Here is a 6,996-nt window from a genome sequence, read left to right as displayed (position 1 = left end):
TTGCAGTTATCTTGTACCCGTCCCAGTCCGGACTGTTGTACTACAAAAATAAGTCTAATAGAGCCATACCCTCCAATAGCCCCAATACCAATGATCAAATAATCAGTCCGTTGGCAGGGAAGAAGTTCCAATCATTTATTCTAAAAAGACTCTGCGCAGAGGAGCCTCCCCGTCCACACCCAGTCAGTGCGCCGAGAAGACTGCCGGCTCATATTCAAACAGGTCAATCAATCAATAAAACTTCATTTCGGTTTTGCTCGAAAACCATAAAAGTACACATGCAATAGTACAAAAATTCCTTGTTCTTAAAAATACATGCCATATCAGGATACAGAAGGTGCAAAATATAAAATCAGCATTTCAGAAAGAAGGAAAGCACATAATTTTTCCAAGTTGTACATACTGTTTCATACAGGAATTTCATTGAATAAAAACCATTACAAATCCATGCATTTCCTGTACTTAACAGGTGATTTTAAAAATTCAAGTACGTGGAGAATACTGTCACTGTGCAAAAGTTGTAGATACATCACAGCTGGTCTGATCTGGGGGAAATTAAGATTTCTTAATAGTGTCACCAGATAGCGTGTACGGGATATTCATAAATGCTCCATAAAAATATAAAATGCAGCGTGTCCTGCGGAGACTTTCCGTCGCAGCCGCAGAGAGCTGCAACTTTACTAAAAATAGCAGTTCTTGGCCTAACAAGCAAAACATGAAAGACATTCAGCCGGAATCTAGTCAGTAAAAACTTTTCATGAGAGGTCAGAGAGCCCATTAAATAAGGCTCGATAGATGCGGATGTTTTTAGCGTAACATATTTTCCGACACTCGGCTTCTGGATCTCAATGGCTTCCCTCTGGATCTTCCTATCCATGAGGTAAGCCAGTTTCGTTGCCTCCAGGTCCCTCTTAATAATGCCGCTAACAAACAACTCGGAACGCCCCAATCTGAGAAAACTAGACTTCAAGTATTTCAACCATGGAATGGGCAATGCATTATCCCGAGACAAACAGTCTTTCACAATTGAGTGCGTTAATGGAATATCAGGATTCAGCCAAAGTTTTAACCATCAGGTCAGTGGGCGTCGGGCGAAGATATCGCTTTCATATTGTGTCCCTAATTCTTCATGGACTGCTAGATTGGACGTGCCCGAGGGGACACTCAAAAGACGTTTCAAGAAAGAGTTCTCCACGATCTGGAGCTGCTCTCCCGCGACATACCCCCATATTTCACTGCCATATACAGCCGAGGCCACTGATTTGGCGTTATATAATTGCAGCATGGCACCAGCAGGTTTTTTCCCCAGTTTGGATGCAAAATTAAAAATAGATGCATTCACCCTAGCGAGTTCCCCTTTCTTTTTAAGAAGATGCGGGCCCCAATTTAATTTACTATCAAAGAGGACCCCAAGATAGGAGAACGTCTTAGATGTGGGGATTACTGCATCATCCACTTTAAATACAAAGTTCCTTCTGGGCTGTTGACCTACTTGCATGACAAATGATTTAGAATTATTGATAGTTAAATCCCTGTCTGTCATGAAGGACTTAAAAGCATTTAAAAGAGCCCGGAGGCCTCTTTCAGTCCTAGATATAAGGACTGCATCGTCTGCATATAATCGGACTGGAATACCCCGGCGACCGACTCTAGGACAGTCAGCCGCCACCTCCTGTAAAACGCTATCCAGGTCATTGATATAAAAATTAAAAAGAAAAGGAGCCAAAATACATCCTTGTCGGACTCCTTTTCTGATGTTAAAATTATTTGTCACGCTCAGATCTTGGGAGAATCTAACATTAGCTCTAGTATTGCTGTGAAGGGGTATACAACTTTTACAACGCAACTTTTACCACGCAGTGCCTTTACAACGCAACTTTTACAACGCAAACCATTACAACGCATTGCGCTGGGGGGCGCTCTAGGATAGGGAATATGTTTAATGTACTATCCAACACCTTCCCTACTATCCACGGGGACTGGAGTTGGAATAGTAAATTAAACAATTCACTATCCAGCGCCTAAAAGCACTATGCGTTGTAATGGTATGCGTTGTAAAAACTGCGTTGTAAAAGCATGCGATGTAAAAGCATGCGGTGTAATGTCATACATCCCTGTGAAGGTCTACTAGGAAGTCAACAATACCACGGTCCATCCCCCTCACACTCATGGACTGCCACAGCTTCCGCCTGTTCACACAGTCGAAAGCTGAGGACAGGTCCATGAAGGCGAGGTGAATGGTGCCCCTATGAGCCACTGTGTATTTACTTAGAATTAAAAATAGGTTAAGGCATTGGGTTGTTGTTGAGCGGCCGCTGCCGAATCCGTACTGGGAGATGGACATGATGTTGTTATCCTCCACCCAGGATGAGAGTCTCTGCAGTAGTATCCTTCCTATTATTTTCACCATAGAATCGATGAGCAAAATGGGTCTATAGCAATGTGGGCTACATTTATCCCCTTTTTTAAAGACAGGGAGAATTGTGGAGACCCCCCAGGATTGGGGGCATCCACATTGTACTGCAGCATTAAAACGGACTCCGAAATAGGGTCCCAGAAAGAAGGCTCAGACTTAAATACATCTGGGGGAATCCCGTCTGGGAAAAATAGCAAAAAGGAAAATTTTATTTATTTGTCCATAGGTCTCGGCCTCAAATTATAACGTTTTCTCCCAGGTACTGTTTGGTCTTGGAAAAGGAGTTCAGGTTCTGTATTGTCCAATCGAATTGATGGTGATACAGCTGGTTGCAAAATATTGTCACTCTCCTTTTCAGTAAGTGTTCCTTTTACACGTGCATCACTGAAAGGCAGAAAACGTGGCACGGTTTCAGTCTCTGAGTCGGCGACACCCTCCTGGACCCACCGGTCGTACGGCAGAGGCAAAGGCACCCTCTTGCAATGTACACCGTGGATCCAGTGCTTCTTTCCTTCCACTCGAACAGCTGATCTCGTTGAGAGAAGAACTAGATGCGGTCCGGTCCACCTGGGCTGTCCTTCTTTGTTCGCTGGAAGTTTTTTACTAGAACCCAGGATCCAGGGTCGATCTGATGACCTGGAGTTTCAAAGACCGGAGGCAGGGTGTCATGGACCTGTTGGTGTAAAACACGCAATTTAGCCGTCAATTCGTACAAATAATCAAGCAAAACAGGGTGTTCAATTTCACTGAACTTTGTGGGCCTTGGCACTCCCCATATGTTGGCCGGGCGGCCAAAAACAATTTCATAGGGACTAAGTCCCAGTCGCGAATGCACAGTCATTCTGGTGGATAGGAGTGCTAAGGGTAGAGCATCAGGCCATTTAAGACCAGTGCTCGCTTGAATCTTGGCCAGTTTTAACTTTAGCGTGCCATTATAGCATTCTACTAGTCCAGCTGATTGGGGGTGATTTGCAGTGTGGAACTTCTGTTGAATGCCTAGCCCTTCACATACTTTCTTCATCACTCGACTCACAAATTCACTCCCATTGTCACTCCAGACCATTCTAGGCATTCCGAATCTGGGGAAGTACTCTTTCACAAGGGCTTTAGCTGTGGATAAGGCAGTGTTGTCTTTTAGGGGGTAGGCTTCCACCCATCTTGAAAAGGCACAAACAACAACGAGTACGTATTTTAAATTGTTGCACCTCTCCATGTGGATGAAATCTAGCTGCAAAACCTCGAACAGATACGTAGGAGGTACAAAATGACCAGCTGGAGTTGGGGTTCCCCTACCAGGATTGTATTTCAGACACACCATGCAATTCTTGACCACATTCTCTGCACACTTAGGAATTCCTGCATTTTGCCATACTGGAGCCAACAACTTACAAATCCCTTTCACACTGATGTGAGCCATTCCATGGGCCATTGTAACCACTGCAAGCACATACGCATCGGGTAACAACCATCTCTGATGCTCTGACAATTCAATTAAACAACCATTTGGATCCATTTTACCCGTACTTTCTCTCCACACACTCAATTCTTTCTCTGTAGCTTCAGCTTGAATAGACTTCGCACTCTCTATCATGTCTTCATACATTCCAACATCACCAATCCATCTTGCAGGGCCCGCAACATACATTCGACTCATCACATTCCTTGCAGTTTCTTTTGCTATTTCGTCAGCAAATGCATTACCACGACCAACATCATCAGTCACTTTCTTGTGCGCACTACATTTCACAATCGCAACTTGCAGGGGCAAAGTCAGTGACTCAAGAAGCTCATTCACCAACTGACCACAATCGTACAAAACTGTGAGCCACACCAAATGCATACTGGCTGTCGGTATAGATGGTCACTTTCGTTCCTTTTGACAACACACATGCTCTCAAAAGTGCAATCAATTCTGCTGCTTGAGCTGAATTATGTGGGATACGTGCAGCTTCAACAATTGTATGCAAAGTCGTGACAGCATATGCTGCAGTCGTATCACCATTCGGAAGCTTGAAGCATGAACTATCCACCCATAATGTACCATCACATTCAGCAAGAGGAGTATCCTGGAGATCTACTCTCCCTTTCGTTTCTTCTTCTGTTCTAAGAAAACAATCATGCTGTTCTGAAGCATCTAATTCCTCTACAATTGGCAACAACGTAGCTGGGTTGAGTGTGTTGCATCTTTTTATGTGCACATGACTTGCTATCAAGGTTAATTCGTAACCTGACAATCGAGCACTAGTTAAGTGCTGTGTCTTGGTTCTGTTCAACAACGTGTCCACTGCATGTGGAACCATCACGACTAACATATTATTCATCACTAGACCAGCAGACTGTCGAATAGAACCAGCTGCTGCCGCTATTGCTCTTAAACAACTCTGCAATGCTTTAGCTACCGGATCCAAAGTCGACGAAAAATATGCACATGGACGCTGCTTGTCTCCAAACAACTGAGTCAACACTGATAATGCACAACCCTCTTTCTCATGGACATACAATGTGAAGGGCTTACTGTAGTTAGGGGTACCTAACACAGGAGCCGAACATAATGCTGTGCGCAATTCAGAAAAACTTTTCTGACACTCTTCAGACCAAGGAACGGGATTGGGTGTATCTTTACACGTTAATGCCACCAAAGGTTTGGCTAATAACGAAAAATTTGGTATCCATTGCCTGCAATATGATGAAATGCCCAAGAAAGCACGCACTTCCCTCTGTGTTCTTGGCACACTCAATTTCGCTATTGCCTGAATTCTTTCTGGGGTCAGTTTCCTTCCCTCCTTCGATAAGAGATGACCTAAGTAGGTCACTTCTTGTCGACAATATTGCAATTTGGAAAGTGACACCTTGTGGTGTAAATCACACAGATGACGCAACAATTGTCAGGTACGCTCCACAGGATCCGGATGTCGAATATAAGGCCCACCTCCAAACGTCACAAACACTCTGATAAACTTGTCAACAGAGGATTTGAGCCATTAGGCGAGGGGAAAAGTAAAATAATAAACAGGGAAGGGAAGGAAGGGAACAGCTGGGAAAGGGATGTACCTGAAACGACAGAACATACAGGGGTAAGACCACCATTCGTGCAACACCGTAATATCTAAAGCACTTTGTAGTAGACTAAATACCTGTGCGGAAAAAGGCAGGACTTTTCTATAGGTTTTCTCTGTTCCCCCTTTAGATTGACAAGCTTGAGACCTATAGGGAACATACATAGGTTAACATCAATCTGATATCAACTACTGACACACACATGAACCAGGCAGGATACCTCCTCTCATACCTGAAACATAGTCTAAGCCTGCACAAGAAGGGATTCCGGGTGGGAGTTACCACCATGAAAGAATAACAGGACTGAGAGGGAACAATGTAGCAGTAAAAGTGCAAACATCCAGGACACGGTAATGCGTGGGAAGCAAGAACCACTGCACTCCGCTCCGTCTGGAAAAGTACTCCCAAAACACAAGGCAGTCCTCAGGTACCAAACAAAGGAAGAGATCAACGTAAATAATGATTGAAGGTTGTTGAAAAGTAAGCATACAGGCTACGCCAGAACAACACAACCTTCTTAGACGTGCCTATGATTCTCACGGCAACGCGTAGCTGCGACCGCCACCGCGCTCCACGAGTAAATAGAGACCAAAGGTCCAACACAAAGAACAACCACAAGCGCTTGTTCTGGCTACGCGGAGCTGCGACCGCCACCGCGCACCACCTACTCTCAGTAGTCGAGAAACAAGTATGGCCACAAAATAAACAAAGAAAAGAAGAAGACACGGCAGCGTGTGGCGTCCTACCACTCCGCTCCGCTCTTCTGCAAAATCCAAAACAAAGTTCAAGGCGCGGCAGTTCCTTCACTGCACGCTTCAGAAAACGGCAACGCGTGGGGCACCACAGCGCTCCGCTCAATGACGTATAAACGAGAGGCGAGGGGCCGCTCCTACCTGAAAGCAGAATAAACACTGCAGCCGTCCAAAACGAGCCCCAAGCAAAGCAGCAAGACGCGACCTCCCTTCTCTGGCTCGAGATCAGGAAACAGGATAACACGCAACAGGAAGCGTGTCACACAGACTGAAGTAGCCTCAGCCGAGGCCTCTGGGAAATGTAGTCTTTCCTACATAGAAAATGAAAGCAGTCATTTCTACCGCCCAGCGCTGTAATGCAGGCGCTTAGACGGGCTCTGACAACAATGACAACGTGGCTTTTTTACAGATTTCCTCAGTATCTGCAGCGACAAGCAAATCATCAACATACTTAATGAGAGTAGCGCCGTCAGGTAAAACAATTGTATCAAGCTGTGTTTTTAAAGCTTGACTATATATTGATGGACTTTCACAGTAGCCCTGTGGAGCGCGTTTAAAGCGGAAGCTTCGTCCTCCTAAACTGAAGCCAAAAATATCCCTACTCTCCTCAGCAATCGGGATGCTGAAGAAAGCATTCTTCAAGTCAATCACAGAAAAACAAGGTGGCAGAAGCTGGAATCATAGTCAATAGGGCAGTAATGTCGGGGACAACTGGAAATTGTGGCACAACTATTTTATTCACCTCTCTAAGATCAATCACAAATCGGTACA

The sequence above is a fragment of the Lissotriton helveticus genome, chromosome 8, assembly GCF_964261635.1.
Source record: "Lissotriton helveticus chromosome 8, aLisHel1.1, whole genome shotgun sequence".
NCBI classification, from domain to species: domain Eukaryota; kingdom Metazoa; phylum Chordata; class Amphibia; order Caudata; family Salamandridae; genus Lissotriton; species Lissotriton helveticus.
This window is presented reverse-complemented; position numbering follows the sequence as displayed.